General features: G+C 39.3%; 1 long non-coding RNA gene across 1 annotated transcript; it reads left to right on the forward strand.

The window, feature by feature from the left end:
- The first annotated feature begins 1,888 nt into the window (after window positions 1-1,888).
- On the forward strand, window positions 1,889-26,821 carry LOC139739425 (uncharacterized). The gene is made up of 4 exons (XR_011711528.1): window positions 1,889-2,063; window positions 24,661-24,756; window positions 25,509-25,622; window positions 26,666-26,821. It is a non-coding gene; the product is annotated as an uncharacterized lncRNA (long non-coding RNA).
- The last annotated feature ends 59 nt before the right edge of the window (window positions 26,822-26,880 follow it).

The following is a 26,880-nucleotide window of genomic DNA, read 5'->3' on the forward strand; positions in this document are numbered from 1 at the left end:
AAATTCTACATATTTCGATTTTTCTCGCATAACAAAAGAGCACTCGACTTCTCTCTTTCAGAAGGCAGGGGGAATAATATTACCCTTAACATACGTCAGTAGCAAGTCGAAGAAATGTGCACTTTATTCAAAAAGTAAAGTTTTGTGAAATTCTCTTTTTATTTTCCTTATATAGTTGTACGCACGTGACATCATACACTGTAGTAGTCTTCTCTTCCAGCAGTGACTGCGCAGATACTTAAAATATTCGTAACTTTTGAACGGATTGTCCAATTTTCCTCAAACTTTCACTGATGTGTTCTACTAATATTGCTGCATTCTCTAAATCCTTAATGAAGGTGGACTTGTCCTTTAAGCATAATGCCACACACACACACACACACACACACACACACACACACATATATATATATTGACCTGTTAACAGATGGTTTAATTTAGAGAAAAAGCGTCAATTTGACAAAGACATCATGTTCTCAGTCTTCATCAATTTTGTTCTTTTTTTGTCAAAGCGTCTTCCTGTGACATTGGCAACTGAACAAACAAACATATCCTGGTCTGCTTTGTTAAGTCGACCAGGGAGGTGAACTGAGTTGACCGCCAGCCATCGATATTCCAGACACCCTATAAAAGCATGAGTCAACTGGAATAGAGACACAGATGTGGCAATACCATAATAAAAATACCACTCACACCTGTGAAAAAAACCCCTGCCCAACCTACCCCTCCCTCCCTGCCTCCCTGCCTCCTTCAATCTTGAGGCTCTCTGCTATATAAGGGGGGGGGGGGGGGTGTCACACCATCAGTTAGTTGATGCTAAGACATTATGTTATGAAAAAAGGAATAATCTTTTTAAATTGAAAATATAATCTTTTTTGTTTGCTTCGTGCTTAGGGGTTGATTTCAACCCATTTCTTCTAAAACACAATCTGTATACAAAACTCAACTAGGAAAACATTCCAGCCTATACTATGCTGTGTTTATGAGGAGATGAAGATATTACACCATTGACTTATGCATTCTATGGCATATTGTATTAAAGGTATCATGTTATTCAGCTTCGGAGAAAATTGTAGCTATTACATGATAACTTCCCTTGAATAGATTTTGTGCACAACCACTATCATAAATGCTTATGATGAAAAGAATGTAGTTTTCCACTGAGCTTTTGAATAAAAAAAAAAAGAGAAGAAAAAAATAAGAGACACTGATGTTTGGGAAAAAGTTTGCATTTCATTGGGATATGCTAATTCTGCGAAATAGCTGCAAAACGATCCATATCATACTGTTACTTAAAACCATATTCCAGAACGTCTTTTTTTTTCTTTTTTTTTTTGTTGCATATCTGGAGGATTATCCGACTGTTCTAACAAGCTGCGACCTGGCCTATGTTCTGTTGACATGACAGCCAACAGTTCCAAAGTGGGCAAATAGTTCCTAGCTTATCGATATATAAAGAGCACGCAAACGAGACAAGTCAATGTCAAGTCTTTGTCAATGGAATAACACTCACATGTTACACACTCTCCGTCTACGTATATATCAATGAATCAAAGAAAACAATTTATAAAGTTGCAGTCCATTAATTGCTGCTGGTTGTTCGAGGCAAGAGCGGTACATTACCGTCTGGTTCGTAGACTACTGATCGAACCCTATTTTTGCGATACAATTACAAATACATGTACACTTGTACCGTGCCGTGCGAATTGAGAGTCGTGCGCCGTCGCGTCGTCACTAAAATATATTTGCAATCATCTGGTTTTGCACACGAGCCAAATTCAAGTACCTTTTGTAATGGCTTTACAGGTGATGTACCGAGTGCAATTCTCGGCGAAAAAGCCTATAAATGCTCCACATTCCAACCGTGTTCACTATTCATTGACAGACAGAGTCAGGCAAACGGCAGTCATTCGGACAAGAAGACGAGAAATCGATCTACGAAGACGACGAAACTACGAGGAGCAAGAAGCTACGAAGAAGCCTTTTTACCGACAAACCACTGAAGTAACCATCGAAATTCTCCACCATGCCTGACTCAAAGTGTACATGCTGCAGCTGCAAGGGTAAGTCTTCGTTACTCACTGAAATTCATTTTAATTCTGTGTCGTCTATAAAGCCTGGGCCCCTTTTTATCAAAAGACCGAATTGACTGTAAATTCCCTCATACCACACAGGCTGCCATAATTATATTATTATGATAGAAATGAACTTCATTGTATAATCAATTAAATTTATAACTCCTTATATAACAGCGCCCTGTATAAGTTTACCGCATTTTGATTTAAAAATTATTGCGGCTCGCCGGAAAGTTGTAAAAAATGAAATAGGGATGTGCAGCCCTTTTCAGCAGAGTATAATTTATTATGCCTTGATAGAGAACGCCAGACCATGATGGTGTACTTATCATAGTTTACTTCCATTTGTAGCCATTAGAGTATCGGGAATACAATTCTCGACCAATAAGGGCCATTATGAGTAACGCAGGCTTAATCACGGTTACGCAATGGTCCCCCATTGTTCTGCGAGTGCGTCTCCACTGTGTGCAAAGTCTATGGAGAGGTGACCGATTTCAGGATAATGCCGTAACGCATTCATGATTAGAATTTTAGTGAAATATATGGGTGTTTTGGTCACAAGAACGCTCGAGGTTGGAACCTGTAACGGAGGATCGAGCAAGAGATTTGTTCGTCAGTATTGCGACTTTGCACAACGTGACAACGTACAGCAAGGTATAATGACCATGTATAACATGAACATAATGAATGACGCCGCGAATTCAGGGATGTGTGTTCATGCACATGATTATGTTTATTCATGAGGGGAGGAGTTTTGAGCGTGGGAAGAAAATTACACATGTCATGTGCAATGGCAATAACATCACGTACCGGTATATTCAATGTCCAAGAAAATGTCATTTTGAAAAGAGTGTAAGCCCTCTGCAGTATGTTTTTGAGCGTTACACTTACTAGTACACATTAATTTGACCTTTCTTTATTCCATTCGTTTATTTGCAGAGGGAAGCAAGAACTGTGCTGGTTGCCAAGGAAAAGCTTGCTGTGAGACTGGTAGTTGCTGTACTAGTGGACAGTGCGCATGTGGAACATGCACAAGTAAGTTAGCATCAAGCTTTTCTAACACCCGAGTATCTACTCTATTAATAACAGTAAATTTACTTCATATGATTTACGCAAATTGATATATGAAATTACAGCTCACATCCATAAAGGATATGGTATATTTTCATTTTTGATTGATAAAGTTATGTATACAAGGCATTATATAATATCTGAAGTGTTTCATTTGATTTGTACATCGTGTCGCAACTACACACTGTTGTAAACACCACTTGTAGACTCATAAGTCTGTTTGTTAACGCACTCCCTATAAAGATGTGCATTTGAAAAATGAGAGGCCAGAACTGTATTTGCACTTTGCTTCGTGTTTATATTCTTGTGTAAATTCGTCGTATTGCTTTTGACACTTCTGATGCAGTTTGAGCTTATGAATATTGACTTTGCAAATCATCACCTTACAAGATTTTTCATGGAGTTGAAGAAATCATGCAACATCACAATGTAAGACAGTATAGAAGAAAATTCATGTCCTATCTGACATATAGGGTAAGAGAAAAGTTGAGAAATTGTGTTTGAAGATGGAAAAGAAGCCTTGTGCTGCTACAACCAATGATGAATTTTAACAACCAAGCTTACTGATTCCCCCACCCTCTTCCCCCTCCAGGTTCTGCATGCACCTGTTGTGACTGTGGTCCAAACTGCAAATGTCCTTCTGGAAGCTGTAACTGTTAGATCATGTCCTCGGTAACATGGCGGAGGAGGATTACCAGTGAGGTATGGAAATTAAGCATTTGATCATTCTTTTTGTTTTGTATTTGTTTCATATATGTAAATATCATTGATACCATTAGGAATATTTTGGAAAGTCACCCCCCCCCCCTTCATTTTCTTTTTAGAGAATGAAGATTTCCCTAACTTAGCGGTGGTAGCAAGTCCATGAGTACCGTGAGAAGTGTGTGTGTTTTGTGATGGAAGACACTAAGCTTAACTTGGTAGAAGGAATTCAGTGGACCCCAGAGTAAATTTTTTTTTGCATTCTACAGGCAAATTCAGACACTTGGTGGCGTAGACCGGACAAATTTATTCAAACTGTGGTAATGAGCCATAAGAATCAAGTGCTGAAAATTAGAAATCGGAACATAACTGGAGTGTGATTTACAGGCTTAACGGAATTTCAATAGTGGCAGACACTTCGGTGCAAAGTTGTCTTTTCTTTTCCACATTTTGAAATCGTATCCTACTAGCAACCTTAAAGAACTTCCACTGCAAATCAAATACTTAATAAAAACATTTCTAACAACTGTTTAGTAGTGCTATGTTTACTTAATTGGGAAAGATTAAAGTATTGCAATGTTTCACATAATTCTGCGAGGTAGATTTCTTGGACATGACAGTGTGTGTGAAGTTTTATATAAAGCTCCCCTTCTTTTTAATTTACTTCCCCGTTGTGAAATGCAGTTTGACATAGTTGAGATTTATAATCGATATATTTTAGACAGATATATTATGCCTTCTCCCTTTTTCTTTATTATATACAGATATCCATCAACGGACCTCCTGAGCAGTCTGGTCAAGTTCATCTTCAATGATGATGACCACCGGCGTTGGAGATGATCTGACCGCCAGTTATTTTATTGGACAAGATTTGTGTTGTATTATAGTCATGTGAATAATGTAAAAATTATTATTTTGTACGAACTGTATTAACAGTAAACTATTTTTTATACATAAACCAAAAAAAATAAAAGAAGGGTAGATTGGAAAGATTTCGCTGAAGTATTGGGAATTTGGACCTTTGAAGAAAATTACTGTGCAATCTCTAATTTTGTTTTGAAAACTCATTTTGAGCAAGAGGTAAAGTGCACCATTATTTGAATTCTAATGCATGGGGCTATCATAAGGATACAAAACGTTTCGTTTCTGATAATTCACTTTTCAGAACACACATGTGAATACTTGAAGAAATAAACAACCAAAACCAAAGACATTGCAGAAATTTGTCTGAATAGTATTTTCTTTTATATGTGTGTATAAATGATTTGTACTTGGTGTGATAGCTGGAATGAAAGTATACATTACTTGTGTGTGTGTTTGTGTGTGTGTGTGTGTGTGTGTATGACTGTCAGGGAATGACAGTAATGATGACCTATTGTGTAGGTTTATTTCGATAAGGTAGAATTGAATGTTTTGTCGACAGTCTATGCCCAACGTGCACGAGTTAAGTCAAATTCACGTTGTTCGTGTTGTGTGTGTGAATGTGTGTGTGTATTTACATTGTATGTCTGTCTGTCATATTTATAGACATGGTGTACATAGGTTTATTTCTACGAAGGTGCATGGAATTGAACAATTGTCGAAGGATTCGGCCCAAAGTGCACGAGTATCTATAGTCGAGTTCATGTTGGCGTGTGTGTGTGTGTGTGTGTGTGTATGTGTGGCGTTTGCGTTTGTGCGCGTGCTTGTTTGTGCGTGCGTGCTGAAGCATCGTCGGTGTAATTGACCCATTCTCAGTAAAAGTGTGCAAATACGGAATTTTGGTGTCGCCGACATTCCATGACAGTTTGCGGTTCCCTGAAACCTATTAGATACTATGTAAATGTTTATTATATATCACGAGGACATTATTTGTTAAAAATAAACACGATCAAATGCGGTTGTCTGCCTTTTTGTATAAAATTTTGCTGTTAAACTTCGTTAAGACCCCCAAAACGCAGTGTCGCCGGCTATTTTAGAATTATGTTTTATTGCTCCTCTCCGTCCACAAACACACTTTCCAAATATCATTTGCATGGACGATGAGCATATCATATGTGCTAATCACAATACTCGAAAAGTTCCAAAATTTTTATTGACTTCTTTTTTATAGCCTTTTGAAACCTGTCGCCAAATTCACCGCCAGATACGTTACCAGTTTCTTTAGTGTTACAGCATTGCGAAAATAACAGGACTATGCAATGACCCTGTGTATATGAAACCCTGAGGATATACCTCATACATTGCAAGTACTTAGATTTTTTGTGCGACAGCTTTTTATTGAGAATACGGTACAATGTTTGTAATATCGGTTTTCTACATTTTTATTTAGACAGATACGTTACATACATTTCACGCCACCCACTGCGACAGATATTGCAATGTCAGACAAATTGTATATTACACAATACTCCTCGGAATGACGCATCGATTCAACATTAAAGTTCAGTACAAGTGAGAAATATTCGGTAGATATCGCTCTCATAATAACATGATCGACCATATACGTTACCACAGATACGTTACCCCAGATACGTGACCGAATTTTGCTCATTGGTCTTGTGCTTCCAGGGGATCAAATCTGGTCAGAATTCATCCCTACATATTACATGCTTCGTTTTGTTGGACCTCGGGATTATATTCTTACACCAAAAAGGACAGGGAGGTGAAAAAGAGCAACACTTCCACATGATTTTTTCTTTTTGCGTCAGTGTCTCACAACTTAATACCAAGTTTTCCGACAGAAGCGTTACCACATAATCAAAATGCTGAAAAAATTGTAAATGTTTTGACAAACAAATCGTTGTGTTGCAACTGATTGACAAATTGCCCTACATCGACGTAAATAAGCACTGAATTGATCAGTGTTTTAGTAGTAGCCATGATAAAAATCATGGGCGTACATACTCGAGCAGGATTTGAACCTACGACCTCCTGATCACCGGACAGGCGTCATCTCCACAAGACCACCGAGCTTTCGCCCGACAGCAAGTGTTGGTTCTAATCCTTATAGCATGCAGCGGGTACTGCTTTGTTATTCAAATTCATGAAGTTCTTCCGTCGAGATGTTTTCATTGCAACTGATTGACAAATTGCCCTACATCGACGTAAATAAGCACTGAATTGATCAGTGTTTTAGTAGTAGCCATGATAAAAAATCATGGGCGTACATACTCGAGCAGGATTTGAACCTACGACCTCCTGATCACCGGACAGGCGTCATCTCCACAAGACCACCGAGCTTTCGCCCGACAGCAAGTGTTGGTTCTAATCCTTATAGCATGCAGCGGGTACTGCTTTGTTATTCAAATCCATGAAATTCTTCCGTCGAGATGTTTTCATTGCAACTGATTGACAAATTGCCCTACATCGACGTAAATAATACGTCGAGATGTTTTCATTGCAACTGATTGACAAATTGCCCTACATCGACGTAAATAATTATTTACGTCGATGTAGGGCAATTTGTCAATCAGTTGCAATGAAAACATCTCGACGGAAGAATTTCATGAATTTGAATAACAAATCGTTGTGTGCTCACAAACTCAAAAGTTCTATTCTATAAAACCCAGCCACTTTCATATTCTATGCAACAACTTTTAACGTTTATTTTACAAGACGAAGATATGATTCAGCGTATCAGTTTTTTGCTTTTCAGATTTAGCAGATACGTTACGTATTATTCAGGGCACCCACGGTGACAAATAATGTTATGTAAAACAAAGTGTTCATAAAACAATTCTGCATAGAATGACGCTTCCATAAAAGATCAAAGTTATGTTCAAATGAAGAATATTGAGTAGAAATTGCTCTGTAACTTCACCGACAGATTCATTTACGGTACGCCAGATACGTTACCTAACTTTGAAAGAGTATAAAATAGTTTATGAAAAGCTTCCGAGAAAAGTTTCAGTGTTCTGTTGCATATTTATTCTAGTGTTTTTCAACATATGAAGAACTACTCAAGATTTATTGATAAGTTGAACAATTATTTATTCATTTTCATTGAAAGGGGTAAGCCAAATACGTTACCATAGATCAAACAACTTTTTAGTATATCGAGTTCATAGAGACCGTACCTACTTCCTTCTAAGTGCCTGCAAAAATATATTTTTTAAACCTTATTTGCATTATCCATCAAAACTTAATGAATATCTATAGTCAGATGGATAAATACATTCAGACGTAAGATGAGAATATTCTGTGAATGAAGAACTCAGCTCTCACATTTAGGGCTCTTTTCCACTACATTTCATAGTTTAAACATTACGTACAATGTTTAAAATGGTTAATTTGGGCTTACATCATTCATTTTTACATCAATTCATAAGGTAAATAATTAAACAGGTGATATTTGTTACTTCATACACAACTAAAATTATTAGTCATATTTTACCAGATACGTTACCAAAGGCAATTCGATGTTTTTCAATAGTTATTTCCCTGGGAAAGCAATTCATATTTGTTTCCTGTGCAAATTCCAGATCGGATCGTTCCCTTTGCATGATTTGTGGCATTCGAAACTTTATTTGTAAGCGAAGTTTGTTAAACATACAAAGTGAATCTTAAGGTTATATTTCATTTCAGCAAAAAACATATTTCAACCTACAACACAGAAATAATTTCGACCAATTAGCAAGGGATGACAACGTCTTTACCTCTTGAAAAAACCCAATATCTTTAGGGGGGACAGATGTCTTTTCCTGAACAGAAATTGGATCAAAACAATGAATTTAATTCAAAGTTATGAGTCCATTACAACATGTAAATATGCGGTAACGTATCTGATTGGCGATCAAAAATCATACATGATGCTCTATTTCAATTCATTTTTACTCAATGAATGGCCATCATTTAGAATGTTCCACTTTTTGTTTCGTATTTGACCGGTTTTGAAGTTACCAAAAACACATCTTTGAATGTATTACTTTGTGGTTGATTTTTCGGTTTTACTCACATGGAATTGAACGCTTAATCTGAGAATGGCCCAATTAGCAATTTGATATTAGCAGAGGCTCCAGGTTTTGAGCAAATTTCAAAGAAGACACAGAGCTTAGCTTAGATAAAAATAAAATGCTGGGGGCCCGTTTCAACTTTTTAAAATTTCTTTTATGTAAAAAACAAAGAGCAAAATCAAAAGGGCAACACGCCCAGTGCGACCCCAGGGTCCTCCAAAATGTACTGTGTATACCCATACTTTACCAAGTCTTCCACGCGCGATAGATGCTCGACTATCTCTTCAGGGGGTCTGCTTCGTGATCATACAAATTGCAAGCTTCTTTCCACTCCTTACAATGTAGAACAAACACACGTACGCACACACACACATACACACGTACACACACTCACACACAAAGCCCTAATTCCTACCAGCAAAAAGCCACAGTTTGAGCACGTAGTAGCTACATGGTTTGAGGCATTTGTTTTTTTATTAGAAATAAAAGTTGAATTCAGTATCCCCCATCATACATTTCACAGCTTTAATTAATGCTTTTATCAAAATAAGACAAAATATCAAATTTAGTATACAAGGCATCACACATTTCACAGCTTTTAAAATTCTATTTAAAGGGAAAATCCAATCTAAATATAAATTAGTCTGATAAGAAAGAGTAAAATATAACGAGTTCAACTGCATACATTTATCGAAATTGGATGTAAAGTAAGGAAGTTATGACATTTTGAAGTTTCGCTATCTTCGGGGGAAGCAGTTCTTGAACAGTCAATATGAATAATATTATGCAAATGGAAAAGTAAGCATGTCATTCCCTCACAACTTACCATATAGTTTGAAAATAAAATTGTGGAATTTCCCGTTTTTAATTTAAAACGCAATTATGCCCGAGGCTCAAATCCTCGTATATCTAACTGATCACTATTCTGAAGTTATTCAACCAGGAACAACATCATGTTTCAGACGTCAATGACAGAAACAATGAATTGCGTCATTTTTTTTTTACAAGATCAATGGGAAATTGTGAGGGTATGACATGGTTGGCTCACTCATTTGCATAATTACTCATATCCACCGTACAAGAGCTGTTTTGCAGAAATTAACAAAACTTCAACATGTCATAATTTCCTTATTTTTCGTCCGATTTCAGTCAAATTTTTACCATTGCACTCATAAGATTTTTTTTTTATCAGACTAACTTATATTTGGACTGGATTTCCTCTTTAAAGCGCCTTTCCGTGGAAGGGGAATCACTCCCTCGTTCCGTCGTCGCTTCGCGTGTCCGCCCCGGACGGACAAACTGCAAACTTCTCACGCCCAGCTGCTCTCGAGTTGCTTTGGTATTTTTTTGTACCACCTTGGTGGGGGAGGGGGATGGGGAGGGGGAGGGGGTTCCAGAAGCTCATAAATGCATATTTTAGATCCCAGCTTTTAATTTCATCTTTGGAATATCTTCTCCATTCCAGACGTGTTTGAAAGATTAGAAGGAAATTTTCAGAGTAGCTGGTCGTCAGAATGGCGTTGACCTGCCGTAGATGGGGTAATGGCAGACATTATTATGAGAGGAGTAGAACTTTCCTGAATCTCCTTCCGAGGGTTCCGCAGACTATCAGAGAACGGGCATTGTTACGTTGAAGGTATTGCTTAACTGTTTTTTGAAGATTTTTGTAGTGCTTCCGACGTGTAATTGACATACAAGGATATATGGTGATCGTACCTTTCTTTCGTGTCTGTTTTGTAGGCACTTGTTTGGTATTGGAATCCTGAAACAATACTGTTGATCTACTATTTTGTCCGAAAGACCAGTCCAGGTAACGACGCGTATCCGCATTTTCTTAGGAAGAACTGTTGATATTTATCATCTTCTTCAGTCTCCACAACCTCCAAATCTGGGATGATGATGGACCCTTTTCGTGAGCCTCCTGTATACACCAAACGTCTGATGGAGTGGATGCTGTGAAGAATCAGACACTATACCATCTTAGTCCCTGATGGAACATTATTAATAAGCCAGTTCGGGGTTAGCTCATGTACAGATGGCTACAAATGACCTTTCTTCTTTCTCAGTTGATTAGGCACTCCTCTAGTCTTCAAGCAACAGAATGCATTACCTTACCCGACGTAACAATTTATGGAATTCATCAGTCATGTTCAAACAAAGGATGATGAACTCGCATAGACCAGGTGAGCAGAATGATCCATCAATCTGCACTTTGGAAAGCATCCACTTCATTATTATTACATTGAATGTAATGACAATCATTTTTCTATTGATATTGCTTTTGCTGTCAGGTGGATGTGATGGCAAGCACCACTTACACGGATTACTTGAAATAATCATTACATCACAGATGCTTATCTCAGTGAATTTAAGAACCAACATGCTCTCCTAGTACAAATTACTTTTTCTGCTCATGCTCAAAGTGGAAACCCCGAACTGGCTTATTCGAACCCCATCGTCTCAAGACAGTCGATTGCCCCATCTATACGGTGAGTCAACGCAAGTCTGACAAAGCTTGCAGAGGCAGAAAACAGGCAGGAGGCGAGATACTAATGGAGGCGATGTAAAATCAAACTCAGATTGTGAACTAATGGAAATTCACCCCCGGAATATTAACTAATCACGTGAGCATCGTTTTTCCTCCATTTAAGTATTTCAGAGATGAGGGATTTGACCCCCGCCCGGTTTAAACAGCTTCTCCTGTGCGCAATATTGTAGAGTGATATCAAATGCTATTTTGCTGTAATCTTTGTGATTAACATCCTAGATGAATTTACCACCTGCGAAATAGACTTATTATTTCAGCTCATTTTTTTTTGACAAAACACATACAGCTACAAAAACTAACACGTCTGCACACTCACACGCATGGACGAAGATTACACAGTTTGCAAAGTGCATCGTTTCCCAAAACTGGCCGTGGGCAAAAATTCTATCATACATGGCATTATCAAAAGGGTGGAATAGTTTCATTAGAGATGGGGCTTGAGGTTTCCAACGTGTATTTTTTTATGATGATTTTTTTTAAGGTATGAGATACCTCTTGAACTTTGAAAGAGCAATTCTAAGATGAGTTCAAAGTTTATTTGATGAAAAGTTGGTTTGAAATGGCTGAGATATGAAAAAACAAAGCGATCATAACAAAGGGACATAATAATATAACCTTATATTATTATTTTTATTCCATTGCTGTTTTCCTTTGTTTTTGGATATCTCTTCTATTTTAAAAACAATTTTCATCCGTAATAAATTTTGAATTCCTCTCATAATTATTGTATACTTTTTAACATTACAGAAAGGGGTTTCTAAGTATCTTGCAAAACGTTAATAGCTCTCCTCAACCAAAACTATATCATCCCTTGAACACGCTTTACGGACTCAAAGCGGTTATTACTGTGCTGGTACGCCGTTTTCAGAAACATAAAGGAGAATTTTACAGTGTTTGAGAGTCAATATCTAGTGACTACGGAAATCGAAACCACCACAAGTCTAGAAATTCTCATTTTTCTTATTTGCAGAAAGATAAAGATTTGCAAAATATTTTGAAGTTGAGAACCGTCAAAAGGATGAAATCATACAAACAAGCAACAACCAAAAAGCACTCTAGAAAAGTAGATGTAAACTTTTTTTTATCGAGTAATTGTAATGTAATCAAATAATCATGATCGTTAAAAAGGATAGGAGTGTATAGATGCTAGATCACTGACTGAAATCGTAATTTTATAATGTTTTATGTAAAAAATTCCTAGAAGATTATGAGATACTGCACTTGTTGACTGTCCTACATCGTTGACACTAACACCACTGTTTCATGAAAACATTTTATACAGTGGGTGATATCGATGCCAATGATTATACACTTAACGTCTCCAATTCCATGATCAAACTTACAATAGAAGAGTTTGTTGGCAAAAACCGATAAGTCCACATTTGCCAAATGGAGATATTTGCGATTAAAAGACAAGAAAAATAAAGAGAAAATAAGAAAATATTTGCTTCTTTTGACCATAACTTTAAAAATGTACCTTTATATGTAGAGACCAATATCTCATTTAAAAGGTATTATTTTGTACTTTATGACCAAGACCGTACTTCAAAATCTTCAGAAATGGACTTATCGGTTTTTGCGAACAAACTCTTCAATAGTTAACTTTTTGCCGTGTTGAATCACATTGTTATCAGTGAAACGTGAAAAGGAGTTGCGATTTAATCTTAAGTATAGCAGCCTTTCTACCCTCTAATTTCTGGTGAAAAAGAATAAGATTCCCTCCATGAAAACATCATTCTCTTAATCTACTGAATGATGCTCGAAAGATTATAGCGCCACGTTTCAAACATTACACATTCATGTTAGACCAATTAGCTGTTTGCACAAAGTACAATCATCACAGTTCATTTTGTTACGACCAAAATCACTCTGAGAATGATCGCACAAAAGAAACAATCAACTGATGTTCAGGCGGTTTATTAACAGTGATATTGAGGGTACAGACGGGTAATCGGCGTCATATCAGTACAACAATGATCAATAGAAACAATTACAAATCGGTAATGGAATCACTTACATGCATCCAAACTATCACAAAGTCGCTACAATTCCCTGCTAGTGTCCAGATACGATGTTCGATGCACAAATGAATGATCCGCGATGCACCGATGAATGATTCCTGCGACGTAAATCCAGAGGCACAGGTTACAATAGTCCGCGTTATAATTCCAGGGTACATAGATGTCCACAGTAGATCCACAGTATAATGTTCCCAGCAAAATGTGCAGAATCCAACGACCACGTCCAGTCGATGCGTTGAATGATGATTCACTTTATATTGTCCAGCTAGGAATCCAGCCCGTCACAGCTTTGCCGTAGCTATGTCCGTTGACATTAAAATATGGAGTCCAATGAAGGCACATTAATTCTCTGCAGGCAAAATGTCTCCCAGGCCAAGTATCTCCACAAACATAACAGGTCAGCAGGTAACACAGGACTGACTATAACAAGTCACTTCAGAGCCAGAAGTGACGTAACTCTCAGAGCAGAGGTGTTGGGTACTCTGCCTACTGCAGAATTCCTCTGGCCTATATACTATCCATTCACCCCCTTCTAGCACATTCTATAACTCTCTCCAACCTACTAGCCAGTCCAAGTTCCAGGAAACCTGGATGACTCACTGCCTAACTATGTACAAAACATCATTGCCAAAATTAACTACCAATCACATTGGGCTACAGGGACAGTGCCTCACTCAGCCAAACATGTAAGCACTTCCCAGAACATTCTGGAATGGGTGAAATCATTCTGGATTGAGTGAGCTATAATGTATTTCCTGTTACATGCATGTACTGTATATCTACATTGTATACCACCTAGAAAATTCTCCACTGATCTGGTCAGCCTGTATGTACTATATCTATACCACATAGAATGTTCTCCATTAATCTGGTCAACCTGTGTACATACACATTAAAACAGCCATGCATACAGTACATCATACATATGTACATAACTACTAGTGTGTACATTTGTGACACCATCCCCCATGGGAAAAAGAAAGCCTTGCCGTAGCAAGGGTTTCTTTTACCTTCACAATTTCTCATTATTATTTACAATGAATGTGAGGTAAAATCCAAGTCAAGCAACAATAATCACATACTATCACATGCCTTTTGGATAGCTGTATTAATTCCATGTTCTCTTTTCATGGATACCATTTACAATGATATTGCTTGGATTCTCAGAGCTTATACAATCATATCAAACTGTTTTGCACACATTAATGAATATGCTAAACACATACACTGGAAATGATATGCGGTGAAAACTTTTCACCTTTGATACTCTCTTCATGTTACACTCTTGACAGAGCGTCTGCAATTACATTGTTTTTGCCTGCCACATGTTTGATTTTGAGTGCATATGGCTGCGTCATCATGCTCCATCTGAACAACCTGTTGTTCTTCATTTTGAACCGGTCTAAAAAGAGCAAGGGGTTGTGGTCAGTATAGACCGTGATCTCCCCTTTGCTATTTGTCAAGTACACTTCGTATTGCTGGAGGGCAAGGATGAGACTCAGAGCCTCCTTCTCAATTGTGGAGTACTTCTTCTGGTATGCGTTCAATTTTTTGGAGAAGTAGCTAACTGGTCGTTCAGTGCCTTCTTCATCTTCTTGGAGCAAAACCGCTCCCACTCCTACATCGCTAGCATCTATTGCCACCTTGAATGGCTTTGCGAAGTCAGGAGCTGCCAAAACAGGCTCATTAGCAAGGACTGCCTTTAGTTTCTCGAAGGCTCTTTGACACTCATCAGTCCAGGTGTACTTTGCCTTGCCCTTCAGCAGGTTTGTTAGGGGGGTGACTACAGTGCTGAAATTCGGTACAAATTTCCTGTAGAAACCAGCCATGCCCAGAAATCTGAGCAACTCCTTCTTGGATTGGGGGATGGGAAAGCCTAGTATAGCCTCTACCTTGGCTTCTCTTGGCAATACTTGTCCCTGACCGACTACATGCCCGAGATACACCACTTTGGCCTTCGCAAATTCACTCTTTGCCAGATTAATCACCAATCCGGCCTCCTTGAGTCGATCAAAAAGTTGCCGCAAGTGTGTAATGTGCTCCTCCCACGTGTCACTGTACACTAGGATGTCATCAATGTATACTACACAGTTGTCAAGTCCGGCAATGATTTGGTTTGTCAGCCGTTGGAAGGTGGCTGGAGCATTTTTCATGCCGAATGGCATTACTTTGCATTGGAACAAGCCATCTGGTGTAGCAAAGGCAGAAATCTCTCTGGCTTTGTCGGTCAAGGGCACTTGCCAGTATCCCTTTAGAAGGTCTATTTTACTGACATATGCAGAATTTCCGACCCTGTCAATGCAGTCTTCTAGTCTGGGAATGGGGAAAGAGTCTGTTTTCGTCACGGCATTCACCTTTCTGTAATCTATACAGAATCTTTGAGACCCATCCGGTTTGGGCACCATGACGATTGGGGAGCTCCAACTGCTTTTACTCGGTTCTATTATGTCATTGTCTAGCATGTATTGAACCTCTTCCCTTACTTTTTGCAGTTTGTTTGGGTTTAGTCTGTAAGGGTTTTGCTTGATAGGATCAGCATCTCCTACATCAACATCATGTACAGCCAGAGGGGTGCAACCTGGTTTGTCTTTACACAGTTCTTTGTACTCATGTAACAGACTAGTCACATCTTTCCTCTGATTTTCAGGTAGGTAGTTCAGTGCCTCATCTACTTTCCCTAACATCTCTGAGTTAGACAGCCTGGCACTAGAGGGCTCACTTCCATGCTCATCTTGAGCTTCCCCCTCTTCCTCTACTTCCTCTTCTACCACCTGAGCTACGCCTACCGGCTGACTAGCCTTTCTCTCATAGTACTCTTTCAGCATGTTTATGTGACACACCCTCTGATCTTTTCGTCTGTCTGGCGTACTGATCACATAGTTCACATCATTGAGTTTCTTTTTGACACAGTATGGACCACTGAACTTGGCTTTCAGTGGTTCACCTTGTATGGGCAGCAGTACAAGAACTTTGTCACCTGGTTCGAAAATTCGGGCTTTGGCATTTTTGTCTGCCTTTCTCTTCATAGAGTCTTGTGACACTTTCAAGTGTTCCCTAGCTACCTCACAAGCCTTTGAAAGCCTTTCACGAAACTTTGACACGTAGTCAAGTAGGTGGACCTCATCATCCTCCGTCATGAATTTCTCTTTGATGAGCTTCAGTGGGCCCCTGACTTCATGACCGTACACCAACTCAAATGGGCTGAAACCCGTCGACTCGTTTGGGGAGTCCCTCGTTGCAAACAGCAGGAAAGGGATGCCCTTATCCCAATCCTCGGGATACTCCTCACAAAATGCCCTAATCATTGTCTTTAGGGTCTGGTGGTAGCGCTCCAACGCACCTTGGGATTGGGGATGATAAGCTGACGACTTCAGCTGCTTCACACCCAAACGATACATCACCTCTTGAAATATGCCTGACATGAAATTTGACCCTTGGTCAGACTGCACTTCCTTGGGCAACCCATACCTAGTGAAAAACTGCACTAGAGCATCTACCACAGTCTTAGCAGTGATATTTCGCAATGGGATAGCCTCTGGAAACCGTGTAGACACATCCATGATTGTCAAGAGGTACTTGTGACCTGACCTAGTCCTAGGCAAAGGTCCAACACAGTCAACTAGAACCCGACTGAATGGTTCTTCAAACGTAGGTATCGGAATCAATGGCGCCGGCTTCACTGAATGCTGTGGTTTACCAGCCACCTGACATGTGTGACAAGTCTTGCAAAACTCAGCCACATCCACATTCAACCCTGGCCAATAGAAATGCCTCATGATCCGATCCTTTGTCTTTCTGATGCCTAAATGGCCGCCAACAGGTAACTCGTGAGCAATCCTCAAGATCTCACCGCGGTAACTAGGAGGGACAACAACTTGACGGACCACCGTCCAATCCTCATCAGCTGGCCTATGGGGAGGTCTCCACTTCCTCATCAAAATGCCATCTTTGACATAATAGCACTCAGGGACCTTTTCAGCCTCAGCCTCAGAACACGCCGTCTGAGACAAGCCTTTCAACTCAGAGTCTGCCTGCTGTGCTTCAACCAAGGAAGACTTGCTAAACAGCCCATCGCTGTTAGCCTCGGAGCCTAATACAGCAACCCCATCATTCAAATCCTTGAAAAAGGTTTCTGCCAACCAAACACCGGAATTCTCCTCCACATCAACAGAATCCGCATCATCTTGAACAGCTCTACGAGCCTGAGACCTAGTCACAACACAATCTGGGAAAATCCCAGGAAACTCCTCCTGCAACTGCTCAGTTTCAGCAACCACCACTGGTTTATCCGAAACAACTGGAGACGCAACCACCTTGTCCCCAGCCAAGTCATTCCCCAACAGGAAGTCAATGCCTGCCATGGGCAACTCAGGAACAACTCCAACAGTAACAGGACCAGAAACTAGGTCACACTTCAAATCCACTCTATACAGTGGTACTGACATATAACTGCCATCAACAGTCTGAATCAAGACTTTTGCATTCACTGCACTATCTGGTGGAAAAGTCATACCACCATCCACCATCAATGACTGAGAGGCCCCCGTATCCCGCAGGATGACCACTGGCTTACCTGCCTCACCAGAAGTACATGGGGTCACCTCACCATCAAACAAAAAGCTACGATAGCTCTCATCCACCTGCTTCATCCTATCTTTGAATTTGGGAGATTGACTTTCAATGGCCTGTGTTTCACTGAACGGGACACTGTTTTCGGGTAGGACACTTTTTGACATAACAAATCCCAAGTCCTTCTTTGTTTTGTTTTGCAACTTCCAACACTGTGACTTTACATGCCCTGTCTTGTTACAGTGAAAACATTTGATGACATTTGCACTTGTACTGGACCCTTTGTCAGATTGAGGCTTTGGTGCCGATGAAGTTTCAGAACTCGTGCCTTTTTCAGAACCAGCATTCTTTGGATTGCTCGACTGATTTTTGTCTCTCTTATTTCCAGAGAAATTCCTGAAAGGTGGTCTGTTCTCATTTCTATGGATGAGCTCATACTCATCAGCCATAAAGGCTGCTTTATGCAAACTTGTCATTTTGTGATCTTCCAGATGCAACCTCACACTGAAAGCAACACTCTTTTTGAATTCTTCCAAGAGAACAACCTCACGTAGGTTTTCAAAATCCTGATCCACTTTCAGGGATCTGTACCACCTATCAAACGTCATTTCTTTTTCACGAGCAAACTCAACATGTGTCTGGCCTGGTTTGCGGTACGAATTTCTGAACTTGTGTCTGTACGCCTCTGGCACCAACTCATAAGCATTCAACACTGCTTTCTTGACTGTAGCATAGTCACGTGATTGCTCTTCAGAGAGAGATGAGTACACATCGGCTGCTTTGCCGACAAACACACTTTGAAGGAGCAAGGGCCAAAATTCCTGTGGCCAGTTCAAACTGTTAGCCACCTTCTCAAATGACACAAAATATGCATCAACTCTGTTTTCTTCAAATTTTGGCACCAATCGAATGTTCTTGGCCAAATCAAATTCAGAGGGAGCCCTTTCACAATTTCCAACAGTCTGTGCATGAGTCAATTCCATCTCACGCAATTTCATTTGCTGCTCCATTTCGAATTTCTTCATTTCCATTTCTCTTTGTTCTCTTTCTATTTCTAATCTCATCTTCTCTTTCTCCAGTTCTAATTTCGCAAGCTCAAGCCGTGTTTGATCTGAAATTTGAGCTCGATCTGGAGTGTCAATTTCTTCTTTGAGCTCCATGTGACCAGCTACTAAGTCAAGAATCTCTGCCTTTCTTGCACCTTGTGGAACATCAACATTCAAATGCTGTGCAATAGCAGTCAAATCACATTTGCGTAACCTTTGCAAATCTTTGAGGGACAAATCTGTCCTCTGAACAAATGCCTGAACATCCATTGTACTGATTGACATTGTGACAATGTGTTACACACAATATACAATTGAACAATCAACTCAACTGATATTTTGTCTGTACCAATATTCTGGCTTCCGGAACGTTCCAAATTCTAAGTTTTGGCTTAAATTCACTTCTCGGACACAAGCCCCCAATTTTGTTACGACCAAAATCACTCTGAGAATGATCGCACAAAAGAAACAATCAACTGATGTTCAGGCGGTTTATTAACAGTGATATTGAGGGTACAGACGGGTAATCGGCGTCATATCAGTACAACAATGATCAATAGAAACAATTACAAATCGGTAATGGAATCACTTACATGCATCCAAACTATCACAAAGTCGCTACAATTCCCTGCTAGTGTCCAGATACGATGTTCGATGCACAAATGAATGATCCGCGATGCACCGATGAATGATTCCTGCGACGTAAATCCAGAGGCACAGGTTACAATAGTCCGCGTTATAATTCCAGGGTACATAGATGTCCACAGTAGATCCACAGTATAATGTTCCCAGCAAAATGTGCAGAATCCAACGACCACGTCCAGTCGATGCGTTGAATGATGATTCACTTTATATTGTCCAGCTAGGAATCCAGCCCGTCACAGCTTTGCCGTAGCTATGTCCGTTGACATTAAAATATGGAGTCCAATGAAGGCACATTAATTCTCTGCAGGCAAAATGTCTCCCAGGCCAAGTATCTCCACAAACATAACAGGTCAGCAGGTAACACAGGACTGACTATAACAAGTCACTTCAGAGCCAGAAGTGACGTAACTCTCAGAGCAGAGGTGTTGGGTACTCTGCCTACTGCAGAATTCCTCTGGCCTATATACTATCCATTCACCCCCTTCTAGCACATTCTATAACTCTCTCCAACCTACTAGCCAGTCCAAGTTCCAGGAAACCTGGATGACTCACTGCCTAACTATGTACAAAACATCATTGCCAAAATTAACTACCAATCACATTGGGCTACAGGGACAGTGCCTCACTCAGCCAAACATGTAAGCACTTCCCAGAACATTCTGGAATGGGTGAAATCATTCTGGATTGAGTGAGCTATAATGTATTTCCTGTTACATGCATGTACTGTATATCTACATTGTATACCACCTAGAAAATTCTCCACTGATCTGGTCAGCCTGTATGTACTATATCTATACCACATAGAATGTTCTCCATTAATCTGGTCAACCTGTGTACATACACATTAAAACAGCCATGCATACAGTACATCATACATATGTACATAACTACTAGTGTGTACATTTGTGACAATTTTAAGTTCACGACAGCTGAACAGCTGGATAGCTGATGTCGTTTGAGGAAATGATTATTATCCTCTCTTTAGTGCTGTATAACATACCTTACTAGGTTAGGCAAACAACCAAAGCACCACGTTTCAAACTTTAGACATTCGTGATCTAATGTTTGCACCAGATCCAACATGCGTTCAGTTACTTCAGTTTACTACAGTGCCAATTGCAAAGAACACCGCACAGCACGCTCCATGCACTTTGTACTAGTAAACACTGCAAGGGGCGGAGCGCACAGTCCACGTGGAAACACTACACGTACGTGGGAGAAAAAACAAAACCAAACAAAACAATCTTGCGCCTGGCACGTCCACTGGGTGGCTTATGAATATGCATTTTTCTCCACCTTGACGAACCGTGCGCTTCTCATCGTGGGCGGAGAGATCTGACTAGTCTACTACTCAGACCGCAAAGTGTTCAAAGAGTGAAAAGACCAGTATCTCTTGTAAGAGATTATCCCAACAAGATGCAAGTCGGAAAATAGCAATGATGTGTACAGGCAGTGACCAACTATTTGACTTTCAGAGAGGAAACTAGAAGCACACTGAAGTTGGTGTTTGAACACTGGTTGTTTTGAATTTTATGATTTGACCAAGGTACTCGACACCTGAGAGCGAGTGTATTTCTCTATATAGTTTATTGTAAAAATCAGGGGAAATTTGTAAATCTAAACAAAAAAACAGATAAAGCTCATCATAGTGGGTTATTCGAGATGAACCCAAGACAACTCTAATGTAATAAAGTTGATTATTTACATGACACGAATTTTCCTCTTATGGAATTAATTTCTCTTTCTCTTACACGCACACTGTCATGTATAATATATATAATTATTATTCATATAATGTCCTGGCTAGAACCCATGTTTCTGTATGGTTCTCCTAGTGCATTAATGATTATAGTATACGGTGTTACAAAAACATTTCCCACTTTTAATCCTGAATAGTTCAAAAACTATACATCAGTAAACGCTGACATTGATATGGGCAATAGCTGAATAATGTACAATTTTGTTGGAGGCAATTTTAAAATGAAAGCATGATTCAGTTTCGTTTAATCAAACCTTGATTTTTTTTAGTTAGTTTTCAAATTTTTACTCTATTTTCAACCCTCTGTACAAAACTTTAACTTTGCACAGAAGTCCATTGGTGTGTATGGGAGTGTGTCGTTGACACCTAGACAATGATCCTGGACAATGACCAGGATTTGAATCCTCCATTATTCATGAGGAATTCCATTTTTACAGCTAGTTTTGATTCATTCTGAAATGTGGTCTATATGTAAAACACATGGAAACACGTGCTTACTTTTTTTTTTCAAGTGCATGCATTTCACTTTTTGCCATGAATTTAGACTAGCAGTGCCCAGGGCAATCCATCATGACTGATACGTAAAGCATTCATGTGCCTTGAAGCAGAGCTCTGAACAGGTGGTATGTCCATTGTTCGGGGTCATTATAAGTACACACTCGAATACACATCATCAGTCCTTGTGTAAAGTTCAAGTTTTGTACAGAGGGTTGAAATTTGACCAAAATCTGGAACTTAACTTTGAAATTAATCGTAGATTTCATGAAACTAATATAGGTTTTCATATTCAAATCACCTCCAACTAAATTGTACACTATTCAGCTATTTCTCATATCAATGACAGTTTTCTCTGATATTTATAGTTTTCGAACTACATCTATTAAGCATCAAAAGTGGGAAATGTGTTTTTTGTAACACCTATATATAGGTAGCACTAGTACCAATTATTTTTACCACATGGCGATCCTTGGTTGAGAATGTTATGTCTGTTTAAACAGATGGTTTAGTTAGATAAAAAGCCAATATGGCAAAAACACCCTGTTCTCAGTCTCCATTAATTCCGTTCTTCTTTGCCAAAGCGTCTTCCTGTGACTTTGACAACTACACAAACGAGCCTTTCCTTCTCTGCTTTGTTAAATTGACCAGGGAGGTGAACTGAGTTGACCGCCAGACATCATTTTTCCAGATCACCTATGATAGCACGAGCAATTCGAGTAGAGACACTGTATACAGGTGTGGTAATACCATAATAAAAGTACCACTCACCTGTGAATAGGTGAAAAACCTCTGCCCATCCTACCCCTCCCTCCCTCCACCGATCTCTTGAAGCACTCTGCTATACAAGCTGGGGGGAGGGGGTTGTCACACCCTCAATTACTTGATGCTGAGACATTACATTATAAAAAATTATAATCTTTTTCAGTGGAAAATATAATATCATACTCCTGTTTTTGTTTCGTGCTTTGGGGATGATTTTAACCGAAATTCTTCTAAAACACAATCTCTATACAAAACTCTAATAGGAAAAAAAATAATGGTCCAGCTTATATTCTGCTGGGTTTTATGAGGAGATGATGTATTACATCATTATGCTTTCGATGATGAGAAGAATGTAGTTTTTTCCCTCACATTAGAACAATAGATACATGTTCTGGAGGAAGTTTGCAACTCAGTTGGATATAGTCGCTGGGAGACAATGGTAGCTACAAAACGATCCATATAATACTGTCGCTTAAAATCACATTCCAAAACGCTTTTCTTGTTCTTTTTTAATCATTAGCATGTTTTTACAAGTATGCCTATATTAGTTGGTATGACAGTCAAAAGTTACAAAGTGGGCAAGTGGGCAAGAGAGTATATAACTATCATAAGAGAGACAAGTCTGTCGTTGTCAATGGAATAACACTCACGTGTTAAACAGTCTGGGTGTAGGTCCTAGTATCAATTAATAAGAGCGGTACATCACTGTCTAGTTCATAGACTATTGGAGCTTTCGTCACACGACGGGAAGACAGCGAGTATGCGGAAGCAATCATCTGTGACAGTCCCTGCACTCGGTCTCCCGTCCGGTCCCCATATCTAAGCCAGTTTCGCTTTCCTGTGTGGACGAAGACGTTGCAATAGGATCGCTGATTGGCTGAATGGCTGAATGGCTCAAGTCAACCCAGCATGGGGACCGAGCGCTATTTTGGCCGAGTACCGTTTTCGTTTTCTCCAGGACGGAGCGTTTCTCGGATTTGATCATGCGCAGAAGCAAATTTTGCACACGGCACGCTCAACTACCGGCTGCGTCGCTCACACGGTACACACATTGACATGTACCGTGCCGTGCGAGTTGAGAGTCGTGCCGTCGAGTATTTCTAGAATCATCTGGTTTGCACACGAGCCAAATTCAAGTGCCTTTGTGACGGCTTTACAGGTGATGTATGTACCGAGTGCAATTCTCAGCGAAAAACCCTATAAAAGCACCACATAACAACCATGTTCACTATTCATCGAGAGGTAGTACTCCGAGTCAGGCAAGCCGCAGCCATACTTCTACCACCACGACAAATCTTCGAAGGCGACGATATCACCTGAAGGAAAAAGCTCCCAAGAAGCAAACCTACAGACCTCTGAAGTCGACCTCAAAATTCTTCACCATGCCTAACTCAACATGTACGTGCTGCAGCTGCAAGGGTAAGTTTTCTTTCTTTGCATATAACCACTCCGAAATTCATTAAATAATTCGTTAAATAATTTTCATATTTAATTGCTCTTGCTTTAGCGTACAGGACGCTTGAAAATTGTAGGAATGTAAATAAAAGTAAACTTATACCATCAGCCTATGCGCTAGAAAGTTAAACTACATGACTCTACACTTATTGGTTTTTTTTTCATTTTGTTGTCGCTCGAGGGCTACAATGTATGTTACAAGAGCGACGCATTCATATCACTTACGCATTTAGAAGTGTAATGTCCTTTGTATTTTAGTACTAGGTTGTAACCTTAAAGATAAATGAGGACCCAGCTATTTTTTTCAGAATAGCGTCTTGGTACAAGGTACAGTAGGTAATTACAAGTGAATGACGCCGCGAATTCCGGGATGTGTAAACGCTCATGGTTATGTTTATTAATGAGGGGAGGAGTTTGAGCGTGGGAAGAAAATCACAGGACAATAACATCGATCACTTACCGGTACATGGCCCGAGCGTATTGAAAAGCTAGGTAGACCTTCTGTAGTATATTGCTGGCGCGTTTACCCTGACGCATTATTTTGATCTTTCTTTATTCCATCTATTTATTTGCAGAGGGAAGCAAGAACTGTGCTGGTTGCCAAGGAAAATCTTGTTGTGAGACTGGCAGTTGCTGTACTAGTGGACAATGTGCGTGTGGAACGTGCACAAGTAAGTTGGCATCAAGCTTTTCTACCACCTTAGAACTTACATTACAATGAATTTACTACGCTGATCTGTGGCGATTGATATGTATAATTGGCCCTCACATCCATAAAGGACGTTCGTCATTTATGATAGAGCTGCTATTCTTTTCTTTTTTATTCACATAAATTGCTTTAAAAGGACATGAGGTATTATGAAATGTTCGGGGTTTTTTTTTTGTTGTTGTTCATAATCAATGTTATCATTGTGTGCTTTGATTCATATAAATCAATTTAAAAAGACACGAGGTATTTTGAAATGTTCGGTGTTTTGTTGTTGTTGTTCATATGTTATCATTGTGTGCGTCATGTCGCAATTGAGCACTGTTGTAAACGCCATTTATGTCTATTTGTTGACACACTTCCTAGACGTGCATTTGAGAATGATAGACAAATGAAATGGTTATACTTTTAATTTGTTTTGTGCTCATATTCTTGTGTAAATTCGTGGCAATGCTTTATAACAAATCTGAACTGCCATAAGTCGAGCTTATATAACTCATCACCAGATGTTTTCATGGAGTTGGAGAAGAAATCGTTCAACGCATCAGTGTAAGGCAGCTTGGAAGAAATCTTTATGTCTTATCTGACGTGGAGTTAAGGGAAAAGTTGAGAAATGATATTGTGTATGAAGACTGAATACCCTTTTGCTGCTGTACACAATGATATGAGTTGTCACAAGCAATCTTACTAATACCGCCACTCCCCTTCCCCCTCCAGACTCTGCATGCACCTGCTGTGACTGTGGCCCAAACTGCAAATGTCCTGCTGGAAGCTGTAACTGTTAGATCCTGTCCACGGTAACATGGCGGCCAGAGGAGGATTGTGAGCCAGGTATGGGACTGAAGCATTCGGTCACAGATAAAAACATCTTTCTTTTTATTTTGTACTCGCTGTCTCTAACATTATTTGAGTATTATTGATGCTCATTAGGAATACTTTAGAAAAGTCACCCCCTTTTTTGTGAATGAAGATATTCGTATTGTACCTGACTTGCTGTGGAAGCAAAACCCACGAATAATCTTACAGTGAGCTCTGTGATTTTAGGACCTTGTAAGGTTAACTTTAGTTGGGAATGGGGGGGGGGGGGAGAGAGAGAGACTGGCCCCAAGAGACGTAATTACATTTTACATGCAAATTCAGATTCTCAAGGGCGTAGACAGGCCAGATTTCAACAGTGTAAACGAGCAATGAAGATCAAGTGCTGAAATTATCAACATGGTTATGAGCATGTAACATGACTGTGATTTGCAGAGGTTAAAGGATTGAAAAACACTTGGGATTTTTTTTTTTTGGTCTTTTTGACTTCTGTTTGGAGAATCAATATACACTAATTAGAAAAATAGAGCTTACACTCTAGTATCAAACACATATTAAAGGGATGTATAGTCTTAATTGATTGGGGAGATGGAAATAAGAGGAATTCATAGTTTGTTTTATGAAACTTGGTTTTACTGAAATATTCAACTTGAGAGGTCCTTTTAAGGTGAGACCCACATTTTTTAGACATGCATCTGTACAGGCCTGGCCTATTTATTTGACAACTTTCATTGACAGATATTCTTCATTCAGTGAGAGACATTCATTGTCCCTTCATGTGACACTCAAAATTGGAAAAAAAGGTGCAATTTGTCATTGTGGTCTTAAAAGTTCATGTACCGAGTACCAGTGGAAAGAGGAAGAGTTTTTTTTTTCCCTCGCAACAAACACTGTTTACTCTGACTAGCTAACAGTTATGAAATAGTAACCCTTTAAAGTTATATTACTTTTTTTAAAGTATGAACTGTAATGCTGTTAAATAGTCCATTACTTTATGCATTTTTGACAAAGATATACACGTGTACTTATGTCTTCTTCCTTTTCTTTATTATGTGCAGATATCCATCAACGGACCTCCTGAGCAGTCTGGTCAAGTTCATCTTCAATGAAAATGGCAGCCAGCTTTGAAATAACCTGACCGCCAGTTATCGTGTAAAAAATTTGTTGTATGATAGTCATGTGAATAATGTATAAAATATTTTGTATGAAATGTATGAACGGTAAACTATTTTTTATTCATATCTTAACTAAAAACAACAAAAAAATGTGGTTT

This window comes from Diadema antillarum, unplaced genomic scaffold (assembly GCF_040938485.1).
Source record: "Diadema antillarum isolate AM-2024a unplaced genomic scaffold, OU_Dant_1.0 scf00000000, whole genome shotgun sequence".
In the NCBI taxonomy this organism is placed as follows: domain Eukaryota; kingdom Metazoa; phylum Echinodermata; class Echinoidea; order Diadematoida; family Diadematidae; genus Diadema; species Diadema antillarum.